This window comes from Panthera onca, chromosome E1 (genome assembly GCF_046562875.1).
Source record: "Panthera onca isolate mPanOnc1 chromosome E1, mPanOnc1 haplotype 2, whole genome shotgun sequence".
NCBI classification, from domain to species: Eukaryota; Metazoa; Chordata; class Mammalia; order Carnivora; family Felidae; genus Panthera; species Panthera onca.
The window spans coordinates 44,464,111-44,484,910 of record NC_138352.1 but is presented as its reverse complement, the minus strand read 5'-3'; the positions used below and the strand labels follow the sequence as shown (position 1 = coordinate 44,484,910).

Genomic DNA, 20,800 nt, shown 5'->3' with positions numbered 1-20,800 from the left:
CTTTTTGACTTTCCCTACATTCTCTCCATCTCATTTTTTGCCCTACAGGATAAATATCTGTCTATTCTCATACACTGTCCATTGGCCCCAGCTTCTCTCCTCGGTAGTCTTCAGAATTCTACCATCCAAGTGAAGCAGGAAGTTCTGCATGTAATAGGCACTGAGTATGTGTGTACAGAGGGGCAGTCAGAAGTGTTTGCTTTCAGTGAGGGACAGAAGTCGCTTCTACTACTTGTTCCACTTCTACCCTCATGCTTAGCAACTCACCATGTTTGGCCCTTTTGACTGGGAAGAGGTATGATCAGGCTTAGTAAATATTTTTTGTTGTTGCCATTGGCTGGCTGGCTGGTTCTATTGTCTCCTGGTCCTACTGTCTGATTCCCTTCTCCAGTCCCCTGCATACACACAGCAGGCCTGCAGGGGTCCTCAGATCTCCCTCTGAACCACTGCACCAAGCTTGTCCTCCTAAGCTAATGTTATCTTTTATTTAAACAGAAACAGTAGCCACCAATCTTGTTACATAACATCCCAGTATCCTAGGGTGTTAAATTAATGCAGCATCTACTGTTGGGAAGTGTTGATCTGGCAACACAAAAACTCTCTAGAATATTGCTGAAAAGTTGTAACAAGTTTGACTTCCTGGCTTTACTTAGAATTTTGGAGGGGAAGGGACTTTAGAGACCAGGCTATCTGGATCTTTGTTTTCAACTGTGAAAACTAAGGCCTAGAGAGACAAAGAAATTTGCCCAGGGGGCACATGGGGGCTAGAAATCAAGCTCTTGATAATCTAAAGAATCCATCACATTTTAGATAAAGGATTAAGTGTTAAACCTTTCTTGTTTGTGATTCTTTCTTATCTGAAAAGGTTTCTTTTTTCTTTTTTTTCAGCTTTAGGCTTTCCAGGTTTGTCAAATGTGAACAGTGATAGTGACATGGTGCTCCGGATTACACACCCAAACTGCAAATTTGAGACTGATACATATGTATGATGCTGATGAATTTGAGGTATTTGTGTTGTTTTTAACAAACATTTTACTGACATTAGGACTGGATTCACATCCAACCATACAAGGTATATTAACTGAACACAGTATGAATGCAATGTATAGTATCTGAATCAAATATATTTTAAAGACAGCTGGATGGAGTTGCAGGTGAAGCTACAGCCACCTGGGGATCTACCTCAGTAATATTCTTAGTTTATGTCCAAACCAGTATATGAAAGGGAGTTGAAGTCAGCGGTATCTCCAGAGGCATCTCACATCCTGAGAGCTGCTCAATAAAACATGGGGTTTCCTACTGCTCTCTGGGGAATTGCAGAACTTTAGTGGTGAAGTGAAAAGGCTGGGCTGCTCTCTTCCCCTGACCCCTGCCAGCATTCTTTCTCAAACTGACCTGTTTTCCTGCAGGGAGACTGCCCCACTCCACCCACCTGGTGCCTTCCTGGATTTCCTGACTGCCTGGGCTTATTTTTTAACCTTCTCTTACTTGAAAAGCACCACTTCACTGACCCAGAACGTGGGCTTCTCCCTCTGTTCACTGGCCATTCCACTTTTCTGGGCTAGCCATCCGCATTTCCCTTCAAAATCTTTGGAAAATCGGCAGCAATAGGGGGCTGGGCGTCTTCCAATTCCCCTCCACGTCTTTCCTACTTGTAACTCGCTGAAATTACTAGCAGAGCAGGGAGAAGTGGAGAAATGGCTTGCTTCTGAGTAGGGCCTGGGCTGGGTTGGCATTATTTTATTAAATTCAATCGGACCGGGTCCTGAGAACCTCTTAAGGTAACTTAGGCTCTGAGTTAGAGATGGCTAACGTGTAACGAGCGGGTTACTGTCTTGACCCTACAAGCACCATTACAGCTTCCCCACTCCTATTCCTAGGTTCTAGGAATCCCAGCCTTGACCTGCGGACAAACCCCAAACACAAATAAAAGGTCTCCCCTCAGGCACTGAAAGCCCACCCTGCTCAGACCCGGCACTCCGCACTCCCCGCACCCCAGCCCGGCCAGCGCCGAGGGGTGGGGGTGGGAGGCTGGGGAAGCGGGGGGCGGAGTTCCGTCCTTCGCTGATTGGCTCGGGGAGCATGGGCTGCGGCCGAGCCGGGCCAACCCGCGGCGTGTTGCTATGTGCTAGGGCGAGGGGATAGGCGCGGGGGCGCGTCCGTCACAGGGCAGCCCCCGGCCCCGACCCGGAGGGATGCGGAGTGGCGGCGGCGGCAGTGGCGGAGACTGTGGCTTTAAGAGCGCGCCCGGAGCCCGGGAGCCAGCCGGGCGGCCCTCTGCTGCTGCGCACCCCCGCAGAGCCGAGCCCCGCGCTGGCCGGTCGGGGCAGCTTGCTGCCGGGTGAGCGAGCCTGGAGCGCGGCGCGGGCCGGGCGCGCGTGGGCGTGGGGCGCGCTGTCAGCGCGGGCGCGGGGCACCCGGCAGTGGGCACCGGTCCCGTGGCCCGTCCGGCCCGGCTCCCGCGAGGTGCGCTGCGCCCCCGAGGCGAGGTCCGGCGTGGGGTGCCCGTGGAGGCCGCGGGCGCGAGGGGCGGGAAGCGGGCCGCCGGGGCCACGTGACCGGTTTGTTTACAAACACTGCAGGGCCCGGGCAGCTGCCCGCGGCGGGACCCGTGGTGGCGCGGGTCCCCGGGTCGGGGCGGAGGAGCTGTGCGAGAAGCCGGGCAAGTAAGTCTAGGGTGCGCGGTTTGGCGGACGGGACTTGGACACCGGGTCGCTGCTTCTTAGCACAGTTTCTGTGCGTTCGGGCTCCGTGGGGGGTCGGGAGAGGGTGGGCTTCGGACGCTTTCTGTCCCCGGTGACGCTGGGTCTCCGCTGGAGACACTGGGTCCGGGGCGTCGCCCCCGGGGCTCCCGCCTGTGGGGGACTGGCCGCCCTCGAAACTCCCAGGAGCGCTTGGCCGGCCCTGGGCCGAGGTAACCGCAGCCGAGTTCCTGCCTGGCCGCTTCCCGGAGCCTCCCCACTGCCCTTGCCAAGGGGGTGGGCGCCGAGTTCTCTCCTGCCCGACGGAATGCAGGGGCCTCTCCAGCGAATACCTCCCAGGAACTGGCGCTGAGGGGCAGCCCTGACCTGTCACTGCTTTAAGTTCACCCTCCTTGGCCGCCGACCTCCTGGGTGTCTTTAGTCAAGTGGTGGCTTTTCTCCCGTTGGGGGTTGGGGTAACCACCTGTTCTTTTGGACCCAGCCCAAGAGACTGCCACCTCTGACTTCACTCTCAGCATACAAGCACTTAAAAAGCCACGTGAGTGAGTGCCCTCCGTTTTTTTTGTTTTTTTGTTTTTTTGTTTTTTTTTCTGCTGCAAGTAGTGGACCCTCCCACAGTCTAACCGTCACCGCCGTGAATGGCACACCAAACTGCTTCTGGGTTTTATGGGGCTTTGCTTTCTGGCCTTCTTGTCAACTTGTTGTCTTGGAGTCTTGGCTCTTTTAACTGAGTACTTGCTTCTGGTGAGTCTAAAGGCTAATCTAGCTACTCATCCTCCTTTCTTTGCCCTTCCTCTCTTGTTCCTGTCTTCTGGCCCAGCAAGATGGGTTTCCCTGACCCAGAGCATTAGGCAAGCCGCTTCTCTGTATCTCATTTGGTGAGGGAACGCTGGCAGAGCAAGGAACTCAGGGGGTTTAGAAGTTAAGTGCCTTGACCAAGGTAACTCCTGTCACTGGCTCTGCAGTAGGACTTGGCCTCGCATGCTTGACGCTCTTCAGTAGTCTCGCTCTTCAGTAGTCTCCTCGTTGTGAGAACTTCAGGCCTTGCCATCAGTGGGGTTGGCTTTCCTTTGACTTCATCATTGCCACAGGATGCAAAGATGGGCCAAATCTCAGTTGTCTATTCTCCCCTCATCTCCTTAGCACTCAATACTAAGGCTGAGTCTTGCCCCTGATGAGGAACATTTTAATTCTTCTGAATTGTGACATGAATGGCTATAAGTTCTTTACCAAGGAAAAGGTCCAGCCTGAGGAGAGTTGTGCAAACTTCCCTTTGGCACCATCCCTTATCCCCATCTTCATGGTAAAGGTCTCAGGCAGGGGTGGGGGCCTTGGGTTCATCCCCCTCCTTAGCTCATATTGGTTTAGGATTTAATAATAGAATTTCTGGGATCTGTCTTGATATCTTGTGTTTGAACTAAAATAAGAAAGCTTGGAGTTAGGGATGGAAAATGGAAAATAAACATGCACAAGAGTATTATTTTCCTTCTTTCCTCTAGGAGAGTGGTTTTCAAACTTTGGGGTCCAAAATAAGGAATACCTTTTGCATCTCTGCACTGAGGTCCACACCTGCATGAAGTTCTAGGAAATAATTGCCCTCACTACCTACAGTGTGCTCCATATATAGATTTTTCTTCTTAATTAAAAAACAAAAACAAAAACTCAACTGTTGGTCATGGCCTGTTAACTTGATTTCTTGACCAAATGGGTGAATGGGTGATGACCCACAGTTTAAGAAACATTGCTGTAGGACAGAGGTCCTCAAACTTAAATGTACATAAAGATGAGCTGAGTAGTATTAAAAATGCAGTCTGGGGGCACCTGGGTGGCTCAGTTGGTTAGGCGTCCAACTTTGGCTTAGGTCATGATCTCCTGGCTTGTGAGTTCGAGCCCCGCATAAGGCTCTCTGCTGATAGCTCAGAGCCTGGAGCCTGCTTTGGATACTGCCTCTGTCTCTCTTTGCCCCTCCCTCATTCATGCACCGTGTCTCTCTCTTTCAAATATAAATAAACATTAAAAAAAGTATTTAAAAACTGCAGTCTGTCAGTACACTCTGGAGATATTTTTCTCAGTGGGTCATGAGATTGTGATATAGGTGGTCAATAAGAAATGGCATAAACTGGATATGAAGTGTGCAATGCCTTAGTCAAGTGTGTGACCCACTCTATACAAACCCAAGATCACTCATCTGACAGCACTAGCTTAGGCTTTGAGAAGTCTAAGGGCATAGTGTGGTTTGCTTTCAGCTGTCATGAAGCCTTGGCCATAAGACCCCCCATCGCATCCACACCACCCTGCCCAATCTATTTGAGGGCTGCTGTGTTCTGTACCCCTGGATGTTTCTAGGTGCGTGGGGTTGGGGTTGTGAGTAGTTCTGATGAATCTGCTCTACTATTCATAGATTATGTGACTTTTTACTGTTTTAATGATTTTAATAGTTTTGAGACAGTGACATAGTTATTATGCCTGGGATGTTAACAATTGGCCAGCAGAAAATGTTGATGCTGTTTAATAACTGGGTATTCTAGGCCATGTGGCCTGGGGGAAGGGCAGGTTGGTGATTTTTGGAGGGGGTCTGGGAGAGTCAGGGCCTTATCTGTCAACAGTTGTTAATAAGAAGGGACATAAGTTCCCCTGACCTCCTTGCCTACCTACCTCAGCCCTGGTTCTTTCCTGTGATGATAGCTTGGCTTCTGCGTGCAGGTGAACCTTGTTAGTTACCCAGTTTCTGATGCTGTTACCTCTATCTCAGCCGTCAAGCACAAACCTGATGTATCCACATGTTAGATGTTTTCCTTTATTGTGTCCAAACATGTTGGTAAAAGAAATTTCCTTGAATTAATCAAAGCTGCATTTAGCTTCAAATAGAACCCTATCCAAATTCAAATTCAACTATGGTCCTTCCTGCCAAAATATGGTTTATATGGGAACACTAACTGTAGGATTGTTGAAATTGATAATATTCAGTTTGGTCAAACAGCTTACATTTGGAATATTTAGTTTTGAGCCAGTAATAAAAAAGAAAGCAACAAATGCATGGCAAAGGATAGGATATCCTAGTATAGAAAAGCAGAGGGAAGAGATGTCCAGGTGGGACTCAAATGGAGGTTCAGGATCAGTTTCCTTTGTAAATTATCTTGGCATTTCCCTAGGGTCCATCAACAAACCACTAGGTGCTCTGACAATTGCATCATTTAGCATGAAAGGGTATTAAGCTCTGGAAAAGGAAGCATCTTTTTAAAATGTAGCCTCCTGTTATGGGAAGTCAGGGCCTTCCGGCTAAAGGTATTTTATTAGAGTTGATAGTTTTCAATGATGTCATCCTTAACAAAAGATGATATTTACTTGCATCTTTATATATTTTTTTAAGTTTATTTATTTATTTTGAGAGAGAGAAAGAGAGAGAGAGAGAGAGAATCCCAAGTAGGCTCTGCACTGACAGTGCAGGAGTCGTGAACCCTCAAACTAAGATCATAACCTGAGCCCAAACCGAGAGTCCTGGGCCTAACTGAGCCACCCAGGCAGGTGCCTCTTACTTGCTTCTTTAAAGGACCACACCTACCTGAATTTCCCTGAGATTTGTGAATATAGCCCCTGAGAGTTTAAAAATAAATTGGATTATGCTACTCCCCTGTTTATAGTTTTCCAGTGGTTTCGTATTGCCCTTCAGACATAATCCAACTCCTTTCCCTGTAGGCATTGCACAGCCTATCTCCTTCCCCCAACTCCTCTCTCCTCCTCTCCTATGTGGCTGGTCCACTCTGCTCCAACTGCACCAGCTTTCCTCAGGTTTCTAAAATCTGGAAGGTTTGTTTTTGTCATTGGGCCTTTATACTGGTAGTTCCTCTTTCCGGAATGCCTTTCTATAATTTTTTACATGATTGGCTTCTCTCACTTGGGTCTCAGAGAGCTCCTCTCAGAACAGCTCCTCCTTTCCCTGCCCCTCAACTTTATTGAATCTCCTTAACTTTGTTTTTTTCAAAGAACTTTAATACCATATGGAAATACATTGCCTACTTGATGGCTAGATTGGAAGCTTGGGAGTTTCTCTGTCTTGCTCACTATTGACAGTACCTGGTGTGGGTAGCATTGGATAAATATCGGTTGGTGGAATGGGTGAATGACTAAAGAGAGCCAATGGTTTGAGTCTTTAAGAATATGAATAATACTTAAAAAAATGTTTCCTTACTTATTTTGAGAGAGAGAGAGCACGTGCAAGCAGGGGGAGAGGCAGAGAGAGAGGCTAGGTGCCTCCCTTGCAGGCTAGGTGCACTGTCAGCACGGATCTCAATGCAGGCTTGATCCCACCAACTGCATGATCATGACAACCGAAGTCAAGAGTTGGACGCTCAACTGACTGAGCCACCCAGGCGCCCCAATACTTTTATTTTTAAGAGAAGAGAAAAATAATTTTTCTCTTCCTTTTCCTGGGGTGGGCTACTGTTCTCTTGGAATTTATTTTAGGACTTCTGCTTTTCACAATATTTTTCACCCTTTTATACTTTTTATAGGTCTCTAAAAGCTCTGTTGTCATTTTGTTGTTAATAAACAGCTCTTGCCTCCCCTAGTAGCTTTATTTTGTTTTTACTGTTCTCCTGACAAATAAGCATTTCTACCAGTAATCACATTTCATCGATGCAAGGAGGCACTGTAAGCAGGACTAGAGGAACCAGGAAGATTGGGATAATTAGCTCTGTGACCTTGGGCAATTTGCTAAACTTCTCTAAATCTCTGTTCCTTTTGTAAAAAAGGTCTAATACCAGTTACTATCACAGAATTGATGGGAAGATTAAATGAGAGAATGTATGGGAAACTGGGCACATACACACTTGAGTTAGCTTTTATTTATTTATTTACTTTTGAGAAAGAGCTTGAGTGTGTGCATACCTGTGCACAGGGGAGGGGGTGAGAGAATCCCATGGCTCTCTAGGGCCAGCTCAGATCCTGACTGGGGGCTTGATCTCACAACTATGAGATCATGACCTGAACTGAAAACAGGACACTTAACCAACTGAGCCACCCAGGCACCTGCTGTTAGCTTTTAATAACACTCATATCAATAGGTTTCCCTCCTCTCTTTGGCAGGAATTCCCAATCCATTGATTTGGGAATGTGCAATAAGAGGCAGAAAACCACCAGATCTTTAATTAGTGCCAATAAATGAAGACCAAACATGTCACTTAGATCTATCAGAACCAGAACAGAAGTTCGAAATCATCTCATTGCAAATTGCTGCCCAACTTAAAAAAAAATTTTTTTAAAAATGTTTGTTTTTGAGAGAGAGAGAGTGCGCGCATGGACACAACACACACACACACACACACACACACACACACACACAAAGTGATGGAGGGGCAGAGAGAGAGAGGGAGACAAAGAATATGAAACAGGCTCCAGGCTATCAGCACAGAGCCAGATGCAGGGTTTGAACTCACCAACCACAAGATCATGACCTGAGCCAAAGTTGGACACTTAACCAACTGAGTCACCCAGGGGCCCCCTACTGCCCAACTTTTAATAACACCCATGTGGAAGAAGTCATATTTATGCAAGTTTTTGGAAGGACATGTTGTCTACCTGTTCCTCTGGCCATTCTTAGTTTTATCCTTGGATTAAGCTGGCTTACTGAAAGGTGCATATTTGGGCCATATTACCTCAGCCTCTTGAGTTATTTTCACTGAAATGAACTTTCACTGCCCTTTGCTTTCCTGGAGGACGTTGTCCTAAACAGCTTTATATAACTTGCTACTACATTTCTTATAAGGGTTGATGTAGTTGAAGTCTTAAGCTACAATTTCACTTAGTGTCCCCTTTAAAAAGTTAATAGGAAGAAATTTCTTTCAGGAATGAGTGCCAGAAAAAACTTTCCTCTCCTGAGGAACGGGCATGATATTTCTTTTTGGGCAATTGGAAATGTATAACTTATCATGTTTCTCTTTTTGTTCTGGGTGCCAGGAGGCACAGAGCCAAATTTGTGGCCTGACTTTAGTAACTATAGGGCCCTACATCCTAATTTTTTCCAGTGTTAAACTTGTAATTTTTATTTTCTCTAATTTCAAGTTAATGATTTATATTTCTCTTTTAATTGGATATATGCTGGTTTGGGTATTAAAATCATTTTAGATTTTACATTTTAGAGATATAAACATTGAGGCTCAAATAGGCAAAAAGGACTTGTTTAAGACACAGAGCTAATTAGGGCAAAGCAGAGACTGTAAACCATACATTTTGTTTCTCAGGCCCAGGGTTGTTTCTACTCCTGTATATTTCTGGAAAAATACCAACTCTTGAATAAAATACCAAATACCCCATAGTGTCTTTTTATTTATTTATTTTTTACATTTATTTATTTTTGAGAGACAGAGTGAGACAGAGCACGAGCAGGGGGTGGACAGAGAGAGAAGGAGACACAGAATCTGAAGCAGCCTCCAGGCTCTGAGCAAGCAGTCAGCACGGAGCCTGACGCGGGGCTCAAACCCACAAACCGTGAGATCATGACCTGAGCCGAAGTCAGACGCTCAACCGACTGAGCCACCCAGGTGCCCCTGCCCCATAATGTCTTGGTCCTAGGCAAAGCCTACCTCCTCTCTGTGATGGGGCAAAGGAGCATTCTGCCAGAGAGGTGCAACACTGCCACTCACATTCCTGGTTGGGTCAGCAGCACTGTGCTCTCCTGTTTCCTGAGCTACAGCCTTCCCCTGTGGTCTTGAGAATGTGGTATATCCAGATTTAGTGGTTTTGATCTGAAACTAGATTGCCAGCTCAGAATGAAATTAGTCTCTAGTGGCTCAAGTTCCCTTGCCTATTTTTTGTTAGGAAAGGAAGGCTTGATATCCATATGGCACATGTGTTCCACTGAGGCCCAAACAGGGTCTTCTGGGAGTGAACAGTCGTTGAGTTTGGTTTGACTGAAGAAAGTGGCATTATTTTATCTGATAGGAAATTTAATCATAGGAAATATTGACCTTCCTAATGATTTGTTTTGTTTTGCTTTCCCATGCTGTTCTGGTTGTGAGTACCTGGGGCAAGAGAGGGTAGGCTTTGAGCACATCCTGCCTGAGTCAGGAAAATTTTGATTCCTATTTTGAGCTACAGAAGAGGAACCCCTGGCCTAAGGTTGAAACTGAACCTTGGTTTTACTTTGTTTTCCTGGCTAATAATAATTCAACAGATAATATGGGACCTTTGGGAGATAAAGATGAGTTAAGATATGGCCCCTGCCACATATACTCTTAAGCATATACTCTAATAGGGTGATTAAGGTGTATGTGTCAATAAGGTACCGAGAGTTTGAAGATACAAAAAGAAGTATAGGCATTTTGGAGATGGGGCTGTGAAGAATGATGAGGATTTAAACATGCAGAAACACTCCAGGGGGAACAGTGTGTGCAAAGGCACAGAGGTGTGAACATTAAGAGGTAATGTATGGGGAATGTTCAGTAGGCACATGAGATGTTGGAAAGAGAACATTGGGATTTTGCTTGGGCTACTATTGTTACAGTTTAGAGTAAGTTCATGGAAATGGACTGTGGCTTCCATTCACAGAAGAACTCTGTGAACAGTGGTTAGTTGATACAGATAATAGGCATTCTCCAAAAATGGGACTATCCCTAGAGAGTCTCAAACCTGGGTGCCATAAGGATTTCTAGGCCAACCAAAGGCCTACAAAATCAGAATTTTCAGGATAGGGAATCTAATAAAAGCAAGCAAATTATAACCCTCCCCCTCCCCTCAATTTCCCATTTTTGTAATGGAGCCCAGCCCCACACACATTTCTGAGGTCTGGAAATCACGGAGGTAGTAGATATCCCTAGCAGAAACCAACTACTAAGCATCTATGACCTTTAGCCTCCTTTCCCTTACTGTATTTTTACCACTTCCTTTTCTTTTGTTCGTATGGCTCCTGTGTGTGTCCTCCATTATATTTGCCTCCTGTTTATCTCTTCTTTTACCACTTTGGTCCTTTGTGTGTGGGGGGGTCCCTCCCTAAGTTGATCCACCACCAAGTGGACCATAGGTAGAAATGAATTCTCTTTCAGTATTTGCTGTATTAAAGGTATAAACATATGTATTATGTATAAATGCAAATTAAATGGGGCTTTCGGTTATTTTGACTTACATGATTCTTTGTTTCCTTAGGATTTGAGGAAAAAAGTATCCCTATATAACTGCAGCGTTAAAGCTAAAAATCCATGAGCAGGAAGATTTGATAGGAACTGAAAACTAGCTATTGTGTCTGATCTGTTGTCCTATCTTCTGGTTGAGGTTATTCCCTTCCCTCATTTGTTTTCTTGTATTTCTGTAATTAAAAGTTGAAGCAGTGAACCAACCCTGAGAGTCTGAAGATGTTTTAAGAGAACTTGACATTTTTGTTTGCATTATAACTAGTTAATTTAGACTCTCCCTCTGGAAGATGTTCTGCTTGTGGCTCTAATGAGCTCAAGGGCCAAGGATACCCATCTTTGGACTCTTCTCTGACTTGTCAGGATTAAAACATCCTTGGGTGGGGGTTGTCCCAGGATTCAAATCTTGGTTCTGGTACTATTTATTTATTTATTTAATATTTATTTATTTATTTAATTTATTTTTAAAATTTACATCCAGGTTAGTTAGCATATAGCGCAACAATGATTTCAAGAGTAGATTCCTTACTGCCCCTTACCAATTTAGCCCATCCCCTCTCCCACAACCCCTCCAGTAACCCTCTGTTTGTTCTCTGTATTTAAGAGCCTCTTATGTTTTGTCCCCCCTCCCTGTTTTTATATTATTTTTGCTTCTCTTCCCTTATGTTCATCTCTTTTGTATCTTCAAGTCCTCATATGAGTGAAGTCATATGATATTTGTCTTTCTCTAATTTTGCTTAGCATAGTACCCTCTAGTTCCATCCACGTAGTTACAAATGGGAATATTTCATTCTTTTTGATTGCTGAGTAATACTCCATTGTATATATATACACCACATTTTCTTTATCCATTCATCCATCAATGGACATTTGGGCTCTTTCCATACTTTGGCTATTGCTGATAGTGCTGCTATAAACATGGGGGTGCATGTGTCCCTTTGAAACAGCATACCTATATCCCTTGGATGAATACCTAGTAGTGCAATTGCTGGGTCGTAGGGTAGTTCTATTTTTAATTTTTTGAGGAACCTCCATACTGTTTTCCAGAGTGGCTGTACCAGTTTTCATTCCCACCAGCAGTGCAAAAGGAATCCTCTCTCTGCATCCTCTCCAACATCTGTTGTTGCCTGAGTGGTTAATGTTAGCCATTCTGATAGGTGCGAGATGGTATCTCATTGTGGTTTTGATTTGTATTTCCCTGATGATGAGTGATGTGGAGCATTTTTTCATGTGTTGGTTGGCTATCTGGATGTCTTCTTTGGAGAAGTGTCTATTCATGTCTTTTGCCCATTTCTTCACTGAATATTTGTTTTTTGGGTGTTGAGTTTGATAAGTTCTTTATAGATTTTGTATACTAACCCTTTAAATGATATGTCGTTTGCAAATATCTTTTTCCATTCCTTCTGTTGCCTTTTAGTTTTGATGATTGTTTCCTTCACTGTGCAGAAGCTTTTTATTCTGATGAGGTCCCAGTAGTTCATTTTTGCTTTAGTTTCCCTTGCCTCCGGAGACGTGTTAAATAAGAAGTTGCTGAGGCTGAGGGCAGAGAGGTTTTTGCCTGCTTTCTCCTCGAGGATTTTGATGGCTTCCTGTCTTATATTTAGGTCTTTCATCCATTTTGAGTTTATTTTTGTGTATGGTGTAAGGAAGTGGTCCAGCTTCATTTTCCTGCATGTCACTGTCCAGTTTTCCCAGCACCACTTGCTGAAGAGACTATCTGTATTCCATTGGATAATTCTTTCCTGCTTTATCAAAGATTAGTTGGCCATACATTTGTGGGTCCATTTCTGGGTTCTCTATTCTGTTCCATTGATCTGAGTATCTGTTTTTGTGCCAAGGTTCTGGTACTTTCTAGTAGAGTGACCTTGGGCAAATTGTTTAACTTCTTGAGCTTTTTCCTCATCTTTTAAACAAGGGTAATCATAATAATGCCTGCCTCCCTGGGTTGTTAGGATTAATTGAGATAATGCATATCAAGTACTTGGCCCATCATAGGCTCAAAATAGGAAATTAATAAACTATAGAGTCCTGGAGTCTTACTGATAGTTGTGCATGGCCTCAGATGACTTATCCTTACCTCCTCCCCTCACTTCCCACATTTTCAACCAACCTTTCTGAGCTCTTCCAGCAAGCCAGGCTTTGGGCTGGGTATGAAGGATGATTAACCAGATGTGCTCTTTGGCCAGGAATGGCTCACAATCTAGTGGGAAGACTGATCCATAAACAACTAGCTTTGTGGAGGATGTTTCTTAAATTATATGAAAAAACTGCACTGGCAACGTGCATGGTGCCCCTTGATAGGCTAGACCTGAAAGGAAAAGAAGCTGTAATTCTTACTAAAACCTATCTGCCAGTCCCATAACAGGAGAGATCCAGAAATTTGCGCTAGAATCAGTTTCTCTCTCCCACCCTACTGTCTCTTTTCTTCTTCAATAGATGGCAATATGAGATGACAGTTTAATAATTCCTAGGACAAAATACATCCATCTTCGAGCTGGTGATGGTTGGGACTTTATTTATTTTTTTTTTTTTTCAACGTTTTTTATTTATTTTTGGGACAGAGAGAGACAGACAGAGCATGAACGGGGGAGGGGCAGAGAGAGAGGGAGACACAGAATCGGAAACAGGCTCCAGGCTCCGAGCCATCAGCCCAGAGCCCGACGCGGGGCTCGAACTCACGGACCGCGAGATCGTGACCTGGCTGAAGTCGGACGCTTAACCGACTGCGCCACCCAGGCGCCCCAATGGTTGGGACTTTAGACACACAGGCATCTTTTTGAAAATGCTTCTGCCCTTTTTTTTTCTCTTGAGTTTGAAGTTCAATTTCCAAATTCCAATTGTGGAAAGGCGGGGAGCCCAGCCACAGATGTCAGAGTCTAGAGTTTTGGATTTATTTGAATTGGGAGATTAAAGTGAGGAAGCCAAAGGCATGCTGAGAGCTGAACAACAGAATTGTATTGGCAGATTTGAGATGGATGGTTTGTAACTAATTGGGGCCCCAGCTGTGCCCTGGGGAGTAGCAGTTAAAGAGAAATCAAGGTCATACAGTGCCTGGGATCCAAAGACATTCATTTATTCAGTAAATAATATTTGATCTTTGAGAGTGTGAGCTACAGATGAAAATCAAATAATCACCTCAGTAAAAGTACAACTGTAGCTGTGAAGAGTGCTGGGAGGAGGAATCTGTGTAGTAGGGGTTGGTGGAGACAAGGGGGAGGGTTCCCTGGCGAAGTAACTTTTAAAGATGGGCCACATCTCTTATCCTACTTTCCAAAATGTTTTCTTGATAGATCTTCTAAATAACTGTTTTACATTGTAGTTCAAGTGTAGCCCTGTCATGGGGGCAAAGCAATGGACATGATCCCTCTCTGGATCCCAGATCATGAGAAAAATGTATTGGTTTTGTTTTAACCAGGATTATCTTCTCTGAGCATGGCCAAATACCAAATGAAGGACTGATGCTGAGGGTGGCAATCTCTGGGAGCTGAAGGAAAAGGGCAGATGTGGCCCTCTTTTGTGCATGGACTAGAGGCAGGGTGGAGGGACCGCTTTCCTTGCTGGCCTGAACCAAATCTGATGCTTAATTTTTCTCAGACTCAGACTGCCCTGGGGCTTTTGTGGGGACCACTCTGGGAGAAATAACTTCCTGGGTTGGAAGTCTGAGGGTTTCTCCAGGGGTCAGAAGTCAATGCCAGTGTGGGGAGGGCCCCTTGGGAAGCTACCCAGGGTGGTGCACAGATGGTGTGAATGGCCAGGGGAGGCAGAATGGGGAACACTTCTGCCATCAGACAGAAGCTGGGTAAAACCATCAGAGGGTCTGTCTTGTTGTGTGTTGCATTGGAGATATGGCTCCATGGGACTGAGTATCATGTGCCATCTGCCAGTCCATGTGGGTTGATGTCACAAGAGTTTGCTGGCTTTTTAACTTTGTGGAGCATTAATGGTATTTGAGTCCCATGTAATGGCCAGAATTAGATATTTTAAATGCACTGGATAGTGTTTTAAATAAGATTAAAAATATCAGCTTTACAGGGCAGCACAGTTTCACTGATGGTCACTCATTTTACTCAGTTAATTACCATCTATCAAGTCCCTCTGGAAAAAAGAATAAAAGACTCTCTGATGTGCCTGAGAGTAGGAGTCCTAGGGAAACCAAGGGACAGTAAAGACTGGGCTTGTGACTGTAGGAAGTTCCCAGTCTGGAAGACACACAGTGTGATAGAGTACCATTCAGGAGACAAGTCTTTTGCATGCTGGGAAAAGGGGGCCACCACCAATGCTTAGGGTCTTATCTGGGTATTAAGGGATGAGTAGGCATCTTCCAGACATCGAATACAGGTTAAGGCTTTTCAGGAGTCTAAAACAACTTGGGAAAAGGTAGTGCACAAGCTTAGTCTTCTGGGGAAACAGGTTTGGAGGAGGTGGGAAGGTGATGGTGAAGATAAGGGGAATCAGCCCAGTTTCTTGGTGCCACCTGAGGGGTTGGACCTCATCCTATAGGCTGCTAGGAAACCACTAGAGGTTTTGAAACATGAGAGAGATGTGATCAGATTGTGTTGTATAAATAGAATTCTAGAATGGGCTGGAGAGGTAAGAGCTGAGTCAGGGAGACCAGTTTAGGATGCTGTCACGTGAGTTCAGGGTGAGAGAGGGTAGGGCTCACACAGTGCTGCTGGCTGTAGCTGTGAAGATGGCTATGGGAGGCTGGTTTGCAGAGCCAGAGCCAATTGTCTAGGGGACTGATAGAGTATGACATAGAAGCAAGAGAGAATAAAGGGTCTTTCCTGCTTCGGTATATGGGCCTTCAGGAGAAGGGAGCAGAATTAGGGTAAAGGTGGTAGGAGCCAGGAGAAGGGGAAAGATGGTGCTGGCTTTGGATGCATTTAATTTGAAGTGTCTTCCTAGAACAAGTTAGAGGCATCCTATAGAAAGGGACCCAGGCTTCATGACCAGAAGGCAGAGGTTTAGAAGACTTGGATATGGATGAGAATGTCTATGGGGAGCAAGCAGTCAGGGACATGGTAGAAGCACCTCCAAGGAGGAGGAGGAAGGAAGAAGAGCAGCCAGGGAGATTGAGGCTCAGTGAGAGAGAAGAGCCAGGAGAGGCATGATAGGCCATAAGGGGAGAGTTTAAGGAAAAAGTAGCCCACAAGAGAACTAACTGAATGCAACACCAGGGCCAAATAGTGTTAGCATTAAAAAATATTAGTGTTTGGACTTGGCATGTTGGAGGCGCTGCCCATGTTTTTGTTACTCAAAAGCCTGGTTGTGATAAATGATATTCATGGATCTTTGCCAGAAAGCTCTGTAACTCTTCCATTCCTCTGGAGAGTCTACATCACTGGATCCAGCCAGACCATCAGAAAGCCATGCTCTTGGGCTGCCCTGATTTGACCCCCATGTAGAATCCCTTTTACTGAATTGCCCTTTGGTGTTTGTTTTGCTGTGCATTTTCATGGAGGGACCTCTAAGAAATAGTCTTGCAAGAGCTTCATGGTGGGAACTATTGCTGTATGCTGAGGATCTTGTCCACTGTGTTCACTGCTCATCATCTCTACAACCCACAGGAGAAAGCTCTCAGAAAATAGCCTGAACAACCAAAATGCTTTTATTTTGTAGGAAATGTCAACCTTATAAGTACTGATATTTTTCTTCTGCCTTGCTTACTCGGGAGCTCAAAGCCAAATTTGCAATTGAAATTTAGTAAATATTTAGCAACGTTAACAGCATGCATTTCTCTGTCTTAACTCTCCTTGTGTTCTTATATTCCTCCTACCCTAATTTTTTTTTAATTAAAAAAAAAATTTTTAATGTTTATTTAGTTTTGAGAGACAGAGACGGAGCACGAGCCAGGGAGGAGCAGAGAGAGAGGGAGACACAGAATCCGAAGCAGGCTCCAGGCTCTGAGCTATCAGCACAGAGCCCAATGTGGGGCTTGAACTTGCGAACCATGAGATCATGACCTGAGCTGAGGTCAGACGCTTAACCCACTGAGCCACCCAGGTGCCCCAGTAATTTCTTAATCTATGTTAAAAGTATATGCTTTTGTAAGTTACCTTTAATCCTTTTTGGAGATGTGAGTTGTGTAAGAAAAAGAAGGAAGCCATTGATGAACATTAGCCAAGTGTCCTTGGTAATGAATCTTCAGACAGATTGTTTGGGCTTTTTATATTATTATCTGAATTGTAGAAACAAGTAATATCTGATCTCTTCATAGCTAGTAACAGCTACCTCTATCTAGTGTCTAGTGAATTACATGCAAGTTTCAGGATGTTCAAGGGGAACTACCTTTTTCCTATGCAGATGTTCTAACAGATGTAAGCCTCATGTGGAGACCTCCCCAGGTAGATAGAGTGCTGAACTAAGGGCCTTGTGGTAATACAATGCTTCGCTAACAGATGTTGCAAAGACACCATCCAACAGCCATTTCTGAGTGGACTCGGCACGACTGGTATGTTCTGTGACCTCGCTGAAATCAAGGTCTTAGCAGAATAAAGGATGGTGGATGGATTCTGTGCTCTGGGGCAGGATTCATCTGGCAGAGACATCATTACAATATGGAATCAGGACTTTAAGAGACAAAGGAATCCTAGAGATCATGTAGGATTACAAGGACAGATAATCCTTGTGAAATCAAGCCTCAGCCCTATGTCCAGGGTAGAGATGAATGGTTAACTTTGTTTATGAGAGTGGTTCTGGGTGTCTGGGTGACTCAGTCCGTTAAGCATCTGACTCTTGATTTCAGCTCACGTCATGATCTACTGGTTTGTGAGATTCAGCCCCACTTTGGACTCTGCACTGGCAGTGTGGAGCCTGCTTGGGATTCTCTCCCTCCCTCTCTCTTCTGTGTCTCTCCCCACCGCTCCCCTGCTCTCTCTCTCTCCCAAAATAAAAAAGTAAACTTTCAAATTCCAAAAAAAAGGAAAGAAAGAAAGAAAGAAAGAAAAAAAAGAAATAAAGAATGGTTCCTTGAAGATCCAAGCTGGCTTTTATTATCATCTGAATGAATTTGAAGTGCTGCCTGGGTCCAGTTCTACACAGTGGGTAACTAGGAATGATGACATTGATTTTCCTGTGTGCCTTGCTCATCAGCTCCATGGTAGTTGTAATAGGGGTATTTCAGTAAAGTTTTCACTAGTGGCCCCATTGTGGGGTTAGTTGAATCAGGGTGGGCTACAGAGGTAACTTTTCCACAGCACTAAGTGATAGAATGGTCTGTTTGGAATGATATAGCAATAATGTTAGATCCCCAGCTAAGCCACAAAAATCTACTTAAAGCAGTGTACCTTTAAGTGGATTAATTTAGGCCCTAACCCTGTAACCACTTTGAGTCAATGTGGGAGATAGGAACGCTGCCCATTTGGGTCTTGTGAATAGAAACAGTTCCCGTGCTTTTTCTCCCTTGCTGGTAAGGATGATTACAGCTAATTAGGGTTATCGAATGCTAACTCATCCAGGTGCTATGCTTGAATGCTTCACTTGCAATATCTCATTTGATTCTTTTGTCTCCTCCACAAGGTAGGTGCTGTTGTTCTTCCCTTTCAGGCAACTTGCCCAGTGGTGATGCAGCTGGTGAGAAAACCCGAGACTAGACCCAACCAAGTCTGTTGCCCTCTAGATCCTGTAATCCCTCACCAGTGGACTAACACCACCAGCCACTTCTCTTATTTGATGATCCAGGAAAACTGGGTCTCTCTACTCCCGGGTCTGGGTTCAGGACCTTCCTCCTGGGATAGAGGCCTTCCACAGCCATTATCTCTTTTTCCTCCCTCCCAGTTCCAGAAATGGCTCACCTGGTCCTTTTCCACTGCCACCTCTATTAAGGGTTTCTCTCTCAATATATGTGTAATTTAACCTAGCCCCCACAAAGGCAAAGAATGGAGTTGGATGCCAATGACAGGCCTTTGATTAATGCCCAGGACTTAGAACATCTTCTGTAGCCAAGGACCATAGTTCTGAGCATCTCAGCACAGGATCTAAGTGGGGGCTGTCAGAGGAGAGTAGTATTTCATGGGCCCTGGGGACCCAGAGTGTCTTTGCCTCCTACCTCATTACTTTGAGGGGGAAAGGAGGGACCTCAATCATGTCTGCTATCCACACAGGGGTGGACTGGTCTAGTCAGCAGTCCAATGGGAAGCGGAGGGAGTTCAGTTCAATAATGGCTGCTACTGGGGCGCCTGGGTGGCTCAGTCGGTTAAGCGTCCGACTTCGGCTCAGGTCACGATCTCGCGGTCCCTGAGTTCGAGCCCCACGTCGGGCTCTGGGCTGATGGCTCAGAGCCTGGAGCCTGCTTCCGATTCTGTGTCTCCCTCTCTCTCTGCCCCTCCCCCGTTCATGCTCTGTCTCTCTCTGTCTCAAAAATAAATAAAAAACATTAAAAAAAATTAAAAAAAAATAATGGCTGCTACTCTGTGCTCTCTGCTGCTGAGTCCAGGGAGCACAAAAATGTGGTCCTTGTCCTTGGAACTTACCTCTGATGGAGGATACAGAGGTAGAAAAGGATAATTTTGGTTCCTTAAGACGGAGGTGAGCACAGAGGAAGAACCAATAAGCCCCATGTTGGGGGTGGCACTTGAGTGGAGTCTTTTTTTTTTTTTTTTTTTTTAAGAGCATGAGCAGGGGAGGGAGGGAGGGAGAGAGAGAGAGAGAGAGAGAGAGAGAGAGAGAGAGAGAGAGAGAATCCCAAGCAGGCTCCACACCCAGTGGGAACCCCAACACAGGGCTCAATCCCAAGACCCTGGGATCACAATCTGAGTCAAAATCAAGAGTTGGATGCTCAACTGACTAAGCCACCCAGGAGCCCCTTAGCTGAATCTTAATGGACAAGTTAAAGGGCCTAGTAAGAAGAGGTGGGAAGAATGTGTCAGGCTGAGGGAATGGCATCAACAAAACTGTGGAAGGGTGAAATGCAAGTATGGTGTATTAGAGGGAACTAAGAGTTTGATAGCCAAATCTGAGCACTTAGGAGAGTCCCTGACACATGGTAGACCCTTAAATGTTAGTTTAAAAAATGGGAGTATAGAGTATGAGGTGTGGTAGAGATGAATCTGAAGCAGTTTGTGGGTGTCAATGGTAGATGGTTATCAGTGGTAGTACACACTAGGAATTTATTGTGTACTTACAGGTGCACAAGCTGAGTATTAGTTAATCTTCACAGAGTCTTATGAAGCTGATATTATTATTCCTGTTTTCTAATGAGGATGGTAGCATGGTTCAGAGAGGTTAAGTAAATTTCCCCAAGGTCACACAGCCTGTAAAGGTTAAAACAGATTTAAAAACCCTGAGTATGGTTCTAGAACCCATCTTAACTACAGCTCTGTGTTGCTTTTCTTTTTCTTTTTTTTTTTTTTTTAACTTTTAAAAATTTTTATAAAATGTTTATTTTTGAGAGTGTGAGCAGGGGAGGGGCAGAAAGAGAGAGAGAGGGACAGAAGGTATGAAGCAGGTTCTGCACTGACAGCAGAGTGCCCAATGTGGGGCTTGAACCCACAAATGCACGAACCATGAGATCATGACCTGAGCCAAAGTTAGACACTGGATGCTTAACCAACTGAGCCATCCAGGCACCCCCTCTATTGCCTTTCTGAAGGCCTTGGGAGTGACAAAACGGTCAAATCTGCTTTTTAAATAGGTAACAATGGCTGCAATACAGAGGATGGATTTGAAAGGGAAAAGAGGCTCAGGGGCCTGCTAGGGCTGTATAAATCAGAGATGTGTTCTTGGCAGTCCTTTAGGGCGTGTAGGAGCATGGCCACTGAAGAACCCACCTCTTCGAAGGACCTCAGTAGCAATTAGGGAAGCACTTCTATGGCTCCTCCAGTGTCATCCATCACCTCCTTGTTGCCTTGAAAAGTCTAGGTTTGGAGAAATGTCACCCCAAAAGTGCCATCTCCTGTGCTGCCCAAGGACAAGTGAGAGGGTCCTAATGGAAGTGGCGATATAATCCTCAAGCCTCTTTTTTCTTTCTTTCTTTCT

The 20,800-nt window shown here is 45.0% G+C and overlaps 1 protein-coding gene across 3 annotated transcripts in view; it reads left to right on the top strand.

The window, feature by feature from the left end:
- The first annotated feature begins 2,134 nt into the window (after positions 1–2,134).
- Positions 2,135–20,800, top strand: part of YPEL2 (yippee like 2) — a 99,245-nt gene continuing 80,579 nt past the window's right edge. For 2 of the 3 annotated variants that reach the window (XR_013552024.2, XR_013552023.2), the window contains exon 1: positions 2,135–2,341. The gene's annotated coding sequence lies outside the window, so the exon portion shown is untranslated. The remainder of the gene's footprint in view (positions 2,342–20,800) is intronic. The other variant, XM_078437375.2, reaches the window with a different exon arrangement.